The 17,009-nt window shown below is 34.8% G+C and overlaps 1 protein-coding gene across 4 annotated transcripts in view; it reads left to right on the top strand.

Moving 5' to 3' along the window:
- RTN4 (reticulon 4) overlaps nucleotides 1–17,009 on the top strand; it is a 70,212-nt gene that overhangs the window by 39,264 nt on the left and 13,939 nt on the right. The window lies entirely within an intron of this gene.

Genomic DNA, 17,009 nt, shown 5'->3' with positions numbered 1-17,009 from the left:
TTTATGTAGATGGTTAAATGTGCCATTTTTTTTTTTTTAAAAAAAGAGAAGGTGGTAAGCTATATATCTGACCCCTTGTAATAAATTGTCTTAAAAATAATTAGAGCTATTTTAAGTAGTCCAGGTAGGCATTACACACAGGTTTTTTTTCTGGCCACATTTAAGTTTTATAGTTTTTTAAAAAATGTTATTTCCTTCTATAGCAGCATTGCTTGCACAATTGGTGATAATGTTTCTAAAAGCAATATGTGGAGCTAATTACAGTAACATTCATAACATCCTTTTAAAAATTGGTTCAATAAATAAATGCGGGGAAAAGGTGAGTTTGAGATTGAGTTCACATTGAGACAAAGATTTTTATAGTTACAATTTAAAGACCAGAAAACAGTACAGCTTTGGAGTTTTACCTGTATGGTTTCTTTATATGTGAATTTAATGAAGAGAAGGATTTTTATTTCTTCATCCTTCTGACCTAATGAAAGGCGAATTGAAACACTAGTGTTTGATAATTAAAATTGAGAGTAGTGATAACAATACAATAAAAAAAGCTTTAAAAATAGGTAAAAGTTGCATCAGGGTCTACTCTGCAGATACTAAGGATCTGTATTAATAATTTAAATCTTAGACTATTTAATAACATCTTATTTGCTGAACTAATTTAGGGATATTTTGAGACAGGAGCAATTAAAATCCAGTATAGCCCATATTATGCCAGAGATTTATTTTTATTATTTTTAGGCACTAAATACAAAATCACATTTACTCTTGGATATCTCTGGGGAGCTTCACATTGTATGTTAAATGGAATGGCCTAATATTTTAGTGCTTGTCTTTGTCTTTCTTTTCTTTTTTTTTTTTTTTTGCTTGTTACCTATTTTTCTGATTTATTGGTGAAGTTATATTTTAGTATTAACATTTTAGAATATAGATTACGACTTAAATGGAAATCACTGAGGAGGTGAAACTTCCATGGAATGAGTTTTTCCCCATTTTATGAGGAAATGAGGTTTTTTCATTTTAGGAGAAGTGTGTGACAATAGAGAAGAGAAACAAATCTAAGCTCTGGGTTTACTTAAAAAAAAAAAAAAAAAACTTAGCGCTCCCCCCCCTTTTTTTTCTTACTGTTACCTCCTTACCTTAAGTGCCATGGTTGAAACACAGTCGTCTAACGATGGTGAAGTATAATAGTGTAACAGAAGTGAGAGCTACTCTGATTTCAATGTTTTAAAAAGTTTGTTTTTTCTTGTTTTGTTTTGTTGCTGATTAACTAGTATTTAAGACATTTTATCTTTCAGGCTAAAACCAGTATTAATTTGTATTCTCTTACATGTTTTTTTATCTTTGATTTTCCATTCTTAGCAGCATAATTGCAACAAATGAAATCCACATGGTACTTGATTATTGGGGTTATATGGAAAGCATTGCTTAAGATTGTGAAGAGCTTAGAATAGGAAGGAATGGGAAGGTTTGGAGGTTTAGGTAGGGTGGGAGCATGATATAACCTCTAAACAAAGTATAATTGAGACAGTGAGTAGAGCTTTTTGGCTAGAATAGAGTATAAGACAGCAGTTGAAAGATAAGATCGACATGGTCAAAGAATATAGAAGATTTGCAAGATCTAGGTCAGGTTTCCTCAAACTTCTCTGAAGATGAGAATCACCTAGCGCTTCTTAAATATACAGATTCCTGTGATCAGACTCAGATTTACTGAATCAGAATTTACAGCAGAAGGGCCTGGCAATCTGTATATTAAACATCTTGGTGTCATTCGTGTTATTATCAGGCAAATTTAGGAAATACTGATTTAGGTTTTTAAGTTTCCGGTTTGGTAACTTAATTTTGGCCAGAGTAAGAAACTTACCCTTTTTGGTCTTCATTCAGTTTCCTCATTTTGATTTCTAGGCTTCCAGTTTTGAGGTTGTCTGGTTTTATGAGAAGATACCTTGGGCCAGATTGCAGAAGACATTGGCTTTTGGATTTTACCAGGAAGGAAATAAAGAGCTTTTGGAAGTTTTAAAGTCAGGAGCGATAAAATGACAGCAGGTTTGAAAGACTGGTTTGGGGTGCTGTATAAGATAAATTCGAGGAGAACTTAGAGGCCGAAGTTAGGATGACTGTATTTGTGCCCAGATTTAAAGCAAATAATGACTGAACTTGGCCTGAAAATAGGCATGAAAAGGAAGTGACAGATTTGAGAAACTCAAATACTTGACATTGGGCATAGATTTGTGGGACTAGGGTAAGGGAGGGACTCAGGACAACATGATTTCAGTTGGAGTGGAACACTGGAAGTGCTAGAGCTTTTTAGTATCAGTAGAAATAGGCAGAAATGATGCCAAGTTCAGTTTTAGAAGCTTCAGATTTGAAGTGACTATAGAACTTCCGTGACGCTCAGAGAAATGACAAGTTTAATGATAAAGAATTAGGAATTGAATGGTTAAATACTACAGAGAAGCTGTTTAGTATGAAGATTGAGCAATGGTTGTGGACCCTGTGGGATTTTAGAAACCTGTGTGACACTATCCATTATTACTAGTGTTTTTTGAATTTGGCAGTTAACGTGCTGTAGGCGACCTTTGAGACAAGTTCTGTGGGATGGCGTCAGAAGTGTTTCCAGCATTAAAATTCAATTTGATTATATCTTAAGACAAACTGCCTTTGGCCCATTTCTGGAGCGTACTTCTTTGCAGAGGTTCTTATAGGGAGGGGGTCTTTACGTTTGATAAACCACTTGGAGTTTCTTTAGAGGCTTAAGGTTACTGAATATGGGCACAGTTGTACGTGCGTACTGACATTCAGGTAGAGAGGAGCAGGGGTCTTGCTGCGTGACATAAATGCCTCACGTACCTCCTGAGAAAGCCAAAAAATGCCTTAGGAGGGAACTTTGGCATTAATCAATTTTGAGACCTGTTTGGAGGAAGGCCCTTACTTTTAGTTCTAAACTTAGTTGAAACACAATGTTTAGGCATTCATTGAATATTCTAGATCTTGGTTTAGCTGCACGACACTATATATACATAAATATATATACATTTTTGTAGAAAATTTAGGTGTCTTGAAGACTAAAACTTTTGCTTCACATGGAGTGGTTTTATTTTGATGTATTAATTTTAGTGGTGTGTGTATGATGAGGGGGTCATACGGTACGTTTTGTTATGTAGTCTTTCACTAAATGGGGAAATGCCTTTTATTTAAAATATATTCTACATTGTTTTAATGGCTGTATCATTCTAAGTATGTACTATTAATCCCATCTAGTTAAAAATTCAAGTTATTCCTAATGTTTTTGCAAGTATAAACAGTGCTAAAATGAATATAAATCTTTGTTTTTATCCATGAGTATTTCCAAATTGCTGGGTTACAGTATTTAGGATTTTGGGTCATGGTGCAAAATTGCCCTCCAGAAAGATGATACACAGTATTATTTTTTGAGATGGTACAAAATATTGTACAAATGTATGAAAGTGTCTGTCCTGAAACTTTGGCCAAGATTAAATATTACATATGCATTTCTGATCGTTTTAACTCTGAAACAGTTATTTTGTCAGTTTACGAATCCTCTCAGGTGGAGGTACTCCATTGTTCCCGCATACTGTGCAGAGTCAACAAGGAGACACAGTGATGAAGCCACCACTGTTTCTGCCTTCCTGGAATTTAGAGGCTAGGAAAAGAGTCAGGATGCCTATATATCTTATATTAATGTCTGTATGGATAAATAGATATGTATCTGGATATACATGTGTATCTAGCCATGAATTCCATGAAGTCAGAAACAGCAGTGGCTTCGCCATTGGGTCTCCTCATTGGTTCTGTATACCTCGGTGAAGGGAGAGGCTGAGAGCTCTGATGTTCAGCTAGGTTTAGTCCTGGCCTCAAACCCTATACATGCAGTCTTGAAAAGTGCAGACAGGGCACCTTATTAGTTGTTTATTCTGACTTTCTCATTTTACAGGTAAGGAAACCAAGAAAATGAAAGGGATTAAAATATTCAGGACCACATAGCTGACAACATGGGGCTTTTGTTTTTATTATACAATTTCTTTGAACAACTGAAGGTTGAAAAATATGAAACCTACTAAATAGACCCATGTTTTGATTTTTGTTCGTTTATATAGTCTTTGTCATCTTATTGAACATGGTGTATCTCTCTTTTTGTATGGTCTTCATTCTGCAGTAAAATAGGCAGTAGTCTTTCACACTAGCAGTGAAAGAAGGTAGGTGTGGTTAGTTGTTGAGTATTGTCAAAATGTTAAGCCTAGTGGGGACTCTGTGGGCCGAGAGAATAATTTCTCTTTGTCCTTAGGGGTTGGATTACATGCTTGCACGTAGGAAGAATATTTAAGCAGTGAATAGAACTCTTATTTTGGTCTCTAGGTATCCCCCAGGTTCCCTTTTTATTTATTCAATTGATCTTATCTCTTGCTAGAATTTAGGCTCAACAATGTTACTAAATTTAATTTAACCAGCTCTCTTCTTTGCATCTTCAGAGCAGTATTCTGAGACCAAATTTTCTGTTTCTCTGCTTCATCATGGATGTTGCTGACTTTTGTTACTGGTGTGTGTGTGTGTGTGTAAAATGTACAAACATATGTTTTTAAATCTTCAGGGCTTTCACGTTTCAGTCCGGTCACCATTTAGGCATTTATGGAAGGTATTGATAGACACCAAAATACTATTGTCTCTCCTCAAATACTGTATCACCACTATCAGATTTATTCTATATAGCATTTACTTGAGGAGCTCAAAGCAACTTAAAGATTAAAAATTATCAGATATTACTGATATCCCTGCAAATCTATTGTTAAGAGTTGGGCATTGAGATAGATTTAGGAATTTCTACTCTCAGACTGCAGAGTTGTTAAAATTACGATTTTCATAAGAATAAGAGGAATTATAGCTGTTTTTTGTTGGATGCACCCATTTGTTTATTTTTCCACTGAAATAATCTAAAATAATTCGATATATGTTATTCTGGTCTGTTTTAGCATTCTGATGGGAATACTACCTCATTTGTCTATACTATCCGCTGTTTATTCCAGTGAGCATTTATATTCAGTGTGAATATGGTAGGTATAAATGGTTATAGAAGTACAGATCTTACTCAATTTATGATGGGGTTACATCCTGATAAATGAATCATAAATGGAAAATATTGTAAGTTGAAAATGCATTTAATACACTTAAACTACTAACATCATAGTTTAGCCTAGCCTACTTTAAACGTGCTCAGAGTATTTACATTAGCCTACAATTGGGCAAAATAATCTAACACAAAGCCTCTTTTATAATTAAGTGTTGACTGTCTCATGTAATTCATTGAATGCTATACTGAAAGTGAAAAACAGAATGGTTTTATAAGTTGTCTCGTGATCACGTGGCTGACTGGGAGCTGCCGCTTGCCCAGCCTCGCGAGAGTAGCGTCCCATGTGCCGCTAGCCCGGGAAAAGATCAAAATTCAGAGTATCAGATCTCCGAAATACGTACCGCTTTCGCGCCATCCTAAAGTCGAACCATCTAAGTTATGGGCTGTCTGTATAGATATAATTATTTTACCTAGTATTGAAGTTAATTCTCTTTCTTTGTACTAATAATTTGCTTTGAGCCCCTACCCCCCCCCAGTCCAGTCTATTAAGCTTTCCAGGTTTCTGGAATTACAGAACAGTATGTTTTCCATTTAGTTCTTATTAGTAGAAAATAGGATTTTGAGCAGTGATTTCCTATTTCTAAGGTTTGGTTCCTATTTCTTGTGATGTAATGCTTGGATGCCAATAAGAAATAAAATTTAAACCATAGTAAATTATGCATTGAACCAATGTTTGTTCTAATTTCATGTTTACATTTGTGTACATCTTGATCAGTTCTAGTAATTTAAAATAAATAACTGCATGCTTACTAAAATTTACTGGAACTAACAGGCTTTTTATAGGTAGAGTCCTTATTTTGACATCCTTTACAACTAGAGATTATTCACGTTGGCACAGGTAGGGAGAATCATTGGTTAGGAATATATGTATTTAACATGCTTAAAGATTTTTTTTAGCTTTATCTTAGAGAAAATGGAATTAGCTATATAAATTTTCCTGTGGAAGGAGAATTATTGTGGTTTAGAGAAATTGGAAGTGGGAAATTAGAATTATTTTCTGCTGTATTTTTTGCCTTCTAATAAAGCTAGAAATAGAATGTGAGATTAAAGGAAGTATTCACGTTTCAGTCCAGTCACCATTTAGGCATTTATGGAAGGTATTGATAGACACCAAAATACTATTGTCTCTTCATTGCCACATGAACTAAATAAATTGGTGAATTTAACTTAACAAATGAGGCCTGTATGAGTACTGACACACTCCTTTAAATACAAAATGTGGTATGATGGAGAAAGTGAGACTTTTGTGGTCAGACCAGAATTTCAATCTGTAACCCTACATAGTTTATTTAATAATACTTCTAAGCCTCAGTATGTACTGAGCCCATAACTTAGATAGTTCGACTTTAGGATGGCGCAAAAGCGGTACATATTTAGTACTCAGGACAGTTCCTTGTTCAGATTAGGGGATTACTAAATTATAGAAAAAGCAAGTATAGAATTTATGCTGATTTTACTTAAAATGCTTTTTCCTCAGATGTGTAGTGGTAGAAATTGGCCAATGCGTTGTAATGTTGTTGGAAGTAAAACAGGAAAGATTTAGTGATAAAAGAGACAAGGACCCAAAATTGTGCGTGATCTTTCAGGAAACTCAAGTTATAGGAAGAGGAGATGGCCAAGAGAGATGCCAGTATTTTTTGTCAACTGTTTGGTTGAGGTACTTTGTAGCAGTTGTAGGTATCCATCAACCTGAACCTTGCTCACTGAAACCAAATTAGCAGTGCTTTCAGAGAAAGTTGAATTCATATTTCAAGAAATCCGGGCTTAGTGAAGCATTGCATTTAATATTTGATTGCCCTGCTTGACTTTGTCTCTTATAATATTACCTTTATTTAGTGTGTTTAGTTCACCAAGCATTTCCATTGTGTGAAATTTCTTTTCAGCTTCAACTAACTACTTAGTTTGGTATCCATTTTCTAATTTTATACAGGAGGAAACTAGGTTAAGTGATCTAGTCTGGGTCATACTGCTGGTAAATTGAAGGAAGAAATAGGACTCACGCCCCTCTTAACTGTCTTTGCTGGAAGAGTTAAGTTCCCATTCTATACAGATCTTTTTCTGGACCTTCTACCTGTCACTTAACTAGCTTGGTGAGTGCTTACTGGGTGGAGGTGAGAGCTTACTATGTAGGGCTAAATGATCAACTCTGAATTCTAGTCACTTTTCTTGGCCATTGAGAAGAATGTAAGGATTATGATTCCTAATAAATACATAATTACCTATTTAAAGATTATGGTCGTGAAAAATAACATTTTATTATCATTCTAATATATACTTGTTTATTAATTTCCCATTTAACTGCCTGACTTCATTAAAGAAAACTTAATATTTGCTTTTGCTTAGGAAGTAATTATTGTCCTGCCAGCCTGATTCCCTGCCCTACCAGTAGTTTTAGGACCCGCTAGTTCAACTTTTTCCCCCTAGACAAAAGATTTTAAAATTGAAAACTGACTTGAGGCTATTCAAGGAAGAGCTTCAGTAAGAATTTGATTTGAGGCAAAATGTAATTGGATGACTTTTGCATGTAAGGCATGCATGGTAGCACTATTTTTAGTTATGACAGATGACATTTTATGATTACCAAGTGTAGGCAACTTTTCTTACTCTATATTGGGCCAGAAGTTTTTATTTTGAAGAAAAGATGGTAGTGTACAGAGTTGTTTTCAAATTAAAATTTTAGTTTGATAAGGATGCTGCTCTGAGCACTGCACAAAACACAAAATAAAAAATTTTCAGATTTTTATTTTGGAAATAAAAGTGGGCACCACTGCGGGGAGTAAATCACTTTTTTCTAAACAACCAGAATTTAAGGATCAGCATTATTTTAGTACAGTAGTCCGTAAGCATTCCCCACAGTTATGAGAGGACAGGCACTGTTAAATTAATCTCAGATCTTTAAAAGGAGATTTCATGAATATTTTATAAAAGACTAAAGTTAAGGCTACAGTAGGTTACCTTGCATGATCAACACTTTAGTTTTCAGTATAGGAGACTTGAGGAATCATGAAACATTAATAAGCTTTTCTTGTACAAGCCCTTGGTGTTAATTTTAGTATCTCAAGAATAAAGAGGCCATTAAAGTCTATTCATAAAGAGAACTATTAATTACAGAAGAATCCCAAATTAGCATTATATTTCTTAAAGATGTCCTTTATTTTAATTTGAAAATGGTATAGTTTTAAATTTAAATGTTTCTGTTCCTAAGAATAATCTGGCCACTGTTGAGACAATGCAGCAAATCTTAATGAAGCAGGTAATGGGAGTATAAAGATGAAAGGCTTTCATCAGTCCTTCAGGGTGTAGTAAGAAGAGACAAGCCTATAAAACGATATTTACTGTTTTATAAGTTATCTGAAAGCATTGCTATTTGTTACTGAATAAGTGTAGATATCTGAAAATAGTTTAAATAAAACTAATGTGAAATCCAAAGCACAGAAAAATTTTTTGAATAAATTGAAATTAGTACATGCCTCCAACTTGCATAAAGTATGCATCCATTCTAATCTATCAGTAATATTTATTGAAAGTTTATCTGTGGATATGGTAGATAGTAAGGCAACATGCCTCTTGTGGGGTTTACAACCTAGTAGAGAAACATGTTAAAAACAAGAATTTTTTTTAGTTTACTTTTAAATTTTTTTAGGTGTACAGTTCATTGATTTCTAGTATATTCGTAAAATTATGCAACCATCATCATTATCTAATTCCAGGACATTTTTATCCACACCCCCTAAAACTCCATACCCATTAGCAGTCACTCCTCATCTCTACTCCTCCCAACCCCTGACAACCACTAATCTACTTTCTGTCTCTGTAGAGTCACCCATTCTTAGACATCACATATAGAGAGAATCATACAGTGTGTGACCTTTTGTGTCTAGCTTTCATTTAGCATCGTGTTTTTAAGGTTTATCCATGTTGTACCATGTATCAGTGCTTCATTCCTTTTTATGGACCAGTAATATTTCATTGTGTGGATATACTGTATTTTGTTTATCCATTCATCAATTTTTGAACATTTGGGGTTGTTTCCTCTTTTTTGGTTGTTATAAATAATAATGCTGCTATGAACATAAGTTTTTGTGTGAACACAGGTTTTCTAGTCTTCTGGCTGGAAATTCCTAAGAGTATAATTGCTATGTTGTGTGGTAGATCTGTCTTAACTTTTTGCGGAATTGCCATACTGTTTTTCACAGTGACTGAATTTTACATTTCCATCAGCAATGTAAGAGGGTCCCAATCTTTCCACTTCCTGTCAACACTTGCTATTGTCCATCTTTTTAATATTAGCCATTCTAGTGCGTCTGAAGTGGTATCTGATTATGGTTTTGGTTTACATTTCTCTAGTAACTAATGACGTTGAGCATCTTTTCATTGCTTATTGGCCATTTGTATATATTCTTGGAGAAATGTCTGTTCAAACCCTTTTCCCATTTTTGATTGCCTTATTTGTCTCTTTATTGTTGTAAGAGTTTTTTATATACTATGAATACAAGTCTCTTATCAGATGGTTGATTTGTGAATATTTTCTCCCATTCTGTGGGCTGTCTTCTTAATCTTTTGATAGTGTTTTTTGAAGCACAAAATTTTTCATTTTAATTTTGATGAGGTCTAATTTTTTTCTCTTACTGAATGTGCTTTTGGTGTCATATCAAAGAAACTGCTGCCTGATCTAAAGTCATGAAGATGTGCACCTGAATTTTTTTCTTCTAAGAGTTTTATAGTTTAAGTTTTTCAGGTCTGTGATTCATTTTGAGTTAGTTTTTAGTATGGTGGAAGGTAGGAGTCCAACTTCATTTATTTTGCAGTTGTATACCCTGTTGTCCCAGAACCATTTGTGAAAAATTTCCCCCCATTGAATTGTCTTGACACCCTTGTTGAAATCAACTGACTGTGAATGTGTTTATTTCTGTATTGTTAATTTTATTCCATTGATCCATTGATCTGTCGTCCATCCTGTGCAACTACAAGACTGCCTTGATTATTGTAGCTTTGTAGGAAGTTTTGGAAAAAGGAAGTGTGAGTTTTCCATGTTTGTGGTTCTTTTTCAAGATTGTTTTGGCTATTCTGGATACCTTGTGTTTTTCCATACAAAGTCTACAACTGGCTTGTCAATTTCTGTTAAAGGCAGCTAGGGTTTTGATAGAGATTGTATTGTATGTATATCAGTTTGAGGGGTATTACCATCTTTTTTTTTTTTTTAAAGATTTTATTTATTTATTTGAGAGAGAGAATGAGACAGAGAGCATGAGAGAGGGGAGGGTCAGAGGGAGAAGCAGACTCCCTGCTGAGCAGGGAGCCTGATGTGGGACTCGATCCCGGGACTCCAGGATTATGACCTGAGCCGAAGGCAGTCGTTTAACCAACTGAGCCACCCAGGTGCCCGAGGGGTATTACCATCTTAATAATAATGCCTTCTAATCCATAAACGCAAGATGTCTTTTTTTTTTTTTTAAGATCTTTTTATTTGACATAGACACAGCGAGAGAGGGAACACGAGCAGGGGGAGTGGGAGAGGGAGAAGCAGGCTTCCCGTGGAGCAGGGAGCCCGATGCGGGGCTCGATCCCAGGACCCTGGGACCATGACCTGAGCCAAAGGCAGATGCTCAATGACTGAGCCACCCAGGTGCCCCATGAGATGTCTTTTCCATTTATTTAAGTCTTCTTTAACTTACTTCAACAATATTTTTGTGGTTTTTAGTTTCTAAGTCTTGGGGGTTTTTTCACTTTGTTTTTAAGTATTCTTTTTGATGTTATTTTAAGTGGAATTATTTTCTTAATTCATTGTCAGACTGTCCATTGCTTTTATAGAAATAAGATGGATTTTTGTATATTAATTTAATCTTCTGTCCTGCAACCTTTCTGGACTTGTTTATTTTAGTAGCTGTTTTGTGGATTCCTTTGGATATTATATATACAAGATCGTGTTATCTGCAAATAGAGATAGTTTAAGTTCTTCCTTTATGATCAGGATGTCTTTTCTTTCTTTTTCTTGCCTAATTGCTGTACCTCATACCTCCAGGACAGTGTTGATTAGTGGAGAGGGTGGGTATCTTTGTCTTGTTCCTGGCCTCAGGGGGAAAGCTTTCAGCATTAAGCATGATGTTAGCTGTGGGTCTTTTGTATACCCTTCGTCAGCATGAAGACATTCTATTACTAGTTTGTTGAGAGTTTTTATAATGAAAGGGTGTTGGATTTCGTCAGATGCTTTTTCTGTGACTGTTTTGATGATCATGCAGTTTTTGACCTTAATTCTATTAATATGGTGTGTTATATTGACTGAAACATATTTCATATGTTGAGCCAATTTTGCATTTCTGAGATAAATACCACTTGGCCATGGTATCTAATGCTTTTTATGTGTTGTTGGATCCAGTTTGCTTGTATTTTGTTGAGGGTTATTGTGTCTGTATTAATAAGGGATATTGGTTTGTAGTTTTCTTGCAATGTCTTTGCCTGATTTTGATAGCAGGATTGAATATCTAAATTAATTAATGGATATAAATCTCTTGATGAATATTAGAAGCCACAGCATTTGAATATATTTCTCAGGGTTTTATTAAAACTTAATGACTACTCCCCTCTAATTGAGAATAAACAATCCTGGAATCTTCCAGAATTTCTTCATTAAAACCAATTTAAGGAATCTGAGAGACTAGAAATATTGGAGACTGTTAATTAGGGTGGCAACCCTGTTTGCTAATATTTTTATAATGTAATATTTTTCCATCCTTGCAGCTTCATTAACAATCTTTTAAATTTCTTTACATAAAAAATACTGAAATCCTTCTATATTTTGCACAATGACTTTGGTAACAGTGTAGATTGCCTCTCAGACCTTCCTGTTCTGGCATATATTAATTTTGTCTTATGAATGACCTGCATTACCTAGTTGTCTTATCTCTCTTGGCTCTTCTTCCCTTTATTCCTCCTGAGTGCTTTAAGCTCTGTGGCTCCACCAGAGCATTCCTAAGGCTTGTTTCAACAAGGCTTTCAGAATATCAGCTTTGAGTATTCTTGTATAGGTTTTGCATATGTTTATGTAATATGTGTAGCTTACATTTGTGATTTTCAGAGGTCTTCCATTTATTGAAAAGACCTTATTCTTAGGAATCATATGAAAGGCAGAAAGAAATAGTAGGTTAGGGTTTACTGTACCCTCGTGCAGTTAAATTTATTTTAGGCTGTGATCACTGAATACTACTGGACCTTATATATGGATATTCCTGTATCATCAACTTTGGGGAAATTGAGTTGCACCAGAGTTACCAACTTAATTATATACTGTTAAAATTTAACTATCACCTGGATTTAAATATTTATTAAGCTAACATACATTATATTCTCCTCCCCATAGGAAAACCTATTGGGAAACCACACTTGTGTTATAAGGTTCTTTAGTGATATTGAACAGGAATGGAAAGGGTGAATTTTTTTTAAGTTTAATAGTAATTCATGTTTGCCTTGGGGGGGGGTGGTGAGAGACAATTTCAAATGGCATAGAAAGAAATAAAGAAGCAAGTTAAACTCATCTATTACCCTTACTACCCAGAGGTACAAACTGTGTTTACTAGATATCCTTTCAAACTTCATGGTTATCCTAAGTTTTTAAAATCTGACTATATGAATCTTTTTGTAACATTTTGTTTTTATTTATCAATATGGACGTGTTTCTTTGGTAATAGAGATCTACATCACTGTCCTTACTGGCTACATAGTGTTCTTTTGCATGGATATATTTTCTAATTTTACTTAATTAGATTCACATAGCTTTTAAAAGATTTTTTTTTCACAACTTGATTATAGTTTTCAACTGTGGGAAAATAGCTTCAGGTATGTTGGAATAGAGCTCTTTCCTCCTTTTTGGATTTAACTGTAGGTTAAGTATTCACATTAAAATTTGTGTCTCATTAATTAACCTATCTTGTTAGTTTTACCTTGACTTTCTTGGCCTTTGTGATTCATCTCACATATGGTGATTATCTGCCAACACTCTGCCTATTCACTATGGATGCAAATGTGTGACATTTTGAAGAACATTAATGTGCTGAACCTTCAATTTGGCATCATACATGGGGCATATGAGTTTTATCAATAGGAAGCCTGTGTTGAAATCCATGATCTATCACTTACTAATTAAGTGATCTGAGTCCAGTCGTGTAAGAACTGGTTCTCACTTTCTTGTCTGAAAGCCGGCCTCTTAGGGTTTTAATAATTGAAAGAGATAATGTTATATAGTCTATAAACAGTATTTGGCACAATGTGAGTACCTGGTAAATACTGACTCAGGAAATAAAGGGAGGTGTGGAGAATGTAGATCAGCAACCTGGAAAAGATTTCTGAAACATCTGTCAGGCTTAAAAGGTGTGTAGCTTCTCAGTCTTTTTTTTTCTTTTTAAGCTTCTGTCATACTGTGACCATAATGATATAATTTATAACTGCTTGAAAAATTGTAGGAATATGAATTTTTGTTTTCCTAAAGTTTTAATAATGTTTGACACTTAAGAAGGCGTTTTTTAGTAAGGTTCATTTCAAAAGACTGGTATGATTTAAGCCCTTCTCCCCTTAAAAAAATCTAGAACTAAAAAGGAAGGAGTTATTTTAAAATTTATATTTGGCACAGATAATACAGCAATAAAATCTCATTAATACAGATCCACTGATTGGGAATTTGAATGCAGGACTGATTGTGTATCTTTGTACTGACTGTGTGTTAGTTTCTGAAGGGGAAGGAAAAATCATTTATCTAATGCCCTGATTACTGATGATAAAACTGAGGTCCAGAGAAGTTGGGAGCCTCATCCAGAGTTTTACAGTTGCAGAGTCAGTACTAGGTTATGGGTCTGTTGAATCCTAGAGCCACTGGAAATTTCTTCTACCATATCTATATAGAAATTATAGACCAGTTATAAATAATTCTTATCTAGTCATTGAAACTGTCCAGACAATAACTCATATGTTAGGTAATTAGGTTAGTCATGTATGTTGTACATCTCAAGTCTGAAGGCATTTCTTTTATCATCAGGTCTTATTGAATAGTTTTTAATGATGGTAAGGAATAGAGAAGATATCTGCATTTATTTTAATTTATTACCAGTAGTGATTTCAAAGGTTAATAAATGTTTTGGAGCACTTAGAGAACCATACATTTTTAAAGGCAGCATTTGTTCATGTAAAAATTTGAGGTGTGCTTTACTTTGCTGCTGCTTCTAGGTTGTCGACTTTTTGTTCTGCATTAGTGAAATCTTAGATAAGTTTGAAAATCCTTTTCCACGTGGCTTCTAAAGTAACATGTTTATAACAGCAGTATGATTTATTAACTTGCAAGTTAATCATGAGGTTGAAATTTTCTTTTCTTTTTCTTTATATTTAACACCTCGCTAAGAATGGTGATAGTGACTGCGATGGTCATAACAACAACAAATAACAGCCCTGACATTTACTAAGAATTTATTATATGCTGTGCACTGTATTAAATGCAGTATATTCGTTATCTTATTAAAGAAAAATTTTGTTAATTTTCTCACTTAATCCTCATAGTATCTCAATAGGATCATTCCTGTTTGCATAGAATATGTAGAATATAGAATGTGTATTCTATAGATACAGAAACTGAGGTACAGAGAGATTTAGTGACTTGCTTGAGGTCACATAGCGAGTAAGTTATGGAGCCAGTTGTTGAATGTAGGTGACCCAACACCAGACTCTAAGTGCTTTGTTTGGAGCAGCGGGGAGCCTCACAGGAAGGAATTACTTTACCAAGAGCAATCTTTATCATTGCTTCCCCCACCCTCTCAGGTACCCTGTTTAAATAAACAAACAAAACTACATTAATTAGGAGAACCCTTGCTAGCAGAGACTTATAATGAGACCTGCATCTACGTTTTCTAGATCTACCCATTCTTTAGGACCCAGCTCAACTTCTATCTTTTTCACAGTCTTTAAAAGTTTCCTCCAGTTTTTTTCTTCTTCTGAATTCTCATGATGGTGCAACAGTTATTTTATAATTTTTTTGTCATTGTTTTTACATGTCACTGTCTTCCTAGAATTGTAGTGTATTAGAGTTGGACAGGGCCTTAAAGAAAAGTCCACATCCCCGTTTTCAGGTTTTTAATTCATTTTACTAGGTTGAGTTTCTTGAAAGGTATCAGCTCAGTAAATGTTTGCTAACTGTCACAAAACTATTAGCATCGCTTGCTGTCTCTTTATTCAATATGACGTTATTCATGATGTCATTTGAATAGCATAGATACACTGCTTCAAGTTCTGGTTATTTCTCAGTTGTGCTACTATATTGGTACAATAGTAGGATCTAGTTGAATAGAACAAAACTAAGGTAGATGTTTTAGGCAGGGTTGGAACGAACTTGAGATAGGGGAAAATGTGAATAAAGAATTGAAATTAGAGGTTGAACACAAAACTGTAAATCATAAAATGTTAAATTAATAGCACTTAGGGGCGCCTGGGTGGCTCAGATGGTTAAGCGTCTGCCTTCGGCTCGGGTCATGATCCCGGGGTCCTGGGATCGAGCCCCGCGTTGGGCTCCCTGCTTGGCGGGGAGCCTGCACCTCCCTCTCCTTCTACTGCTCCCCCTGCTTGTGCTCTCTCACTCTCTCTGTCAAATAAATAAAATCTTTAAAAGAAATAGCATTTAAATCAAATCATAGGAGAATAGAATAAGTGTATACTAAACATAATAAATGTTGAGCCCCTGTTGTGTGTCAGACACTCCAACATTTTACATTTCACATACATAGTTTTCCCCGCGGAAGTACCCCTAACAGTAAAGGAAAGTTACATACCTTAGAGAACCTCAAGGCCAGAGCAGCCCCTGGAAATGTGGTTTTTCTTTGTTACCTTTTTTATCTTAAAAATTAACAGGTATTTAAGATTGTACTCAAGAATATGCCCATACTTATGTTACTATAAGGATACTAACCTCCCCCAGTTCCCCAGTTGTTCACAATCCAGAGAGAGACAAATTACGTTTAGCCTGTGAATTCAAGAACCCTTTGGCACACTGCAGAATTCTTTGTGTGTTGTACATAACCTGACCTTAAGACCGCAGGCCTATGGATATTTGATCACCACAGAGGCTCTGTGATCATAGGCCAAGAGCAAACTTGCTAAGTTTGGCTTTGTCTGATTCCTTACTATTAAACATTATATAAACAGTGTAACAAATTTAGTTCTTCTCGTTTTCTTTGACACCTACATTTTTATAGCATTTTATTTATCTACTCTCAAAGAGAAGTAGCTTTTCAGGTAATCTAAAGGCTGTTTCCCTTTGTCTTTGGCTTTGTAGGAAATTTTTGTTTTAATGATAGCCAGGTTAGGTTACAGTTTCATTATGTTTCTCGAAGAGAGGTCTCTTAAAAGCAGAGCTGTAGAACTCCTATGTGTAGTTTTTCATAGTTTTATTGCTTAACATTTTTTTGAATTAGTGGTTTTTCTGCAAATAAATATGTTTTTACATCATTGAAGTATCATTTCAGTGAGTGTGTGTTGAGATTTTTTTATATTATTTGTATTTATATCATGCAATGAACAAAGTTGGAAGCCCTCAAGATGATTTTTAAGAAAATTGTTTTGGATTAGAAGTCTGCTATACTGGGCTTGAGAGATTGAACAATCTTGTATATTGTATAGCCAGACTGATTTGGACATGAAGGAAACAGATTTGCATGAGGGAAATTTATGGTAAATAGATGCAGGTCTGATTCTAATTTACAGTTTAGAATGGGTTTAAAATGCAGCTTACGAAGTTAATCTTTCTGTAACACTTCAGGTTTTGGTTTTACCTTAGAGACCTTTTTTTTTTTTTTGTAGGTGGAGCAAATATAAATGTGCCAAATCGAAATGGATA

The sequence above is a fragment of the Leptonychotes weddellii genome, chromosome 10, assembly GCF_054177405.1.
Source record: "Leptonychotes weddellii isolate Sample4059 chromosome 10, ASM5417740v2, whole genome shotgun sequence".
Lineage (NCBI taxonomy): Eukaryota > Metazoa > Chordata > Mammalia > Carnivora > Phocidae > Leptonychotes > Leptonychotes weddellii.
This window is presented reverse-complemented; position numbering and strand designations above follow the sequence as displayed.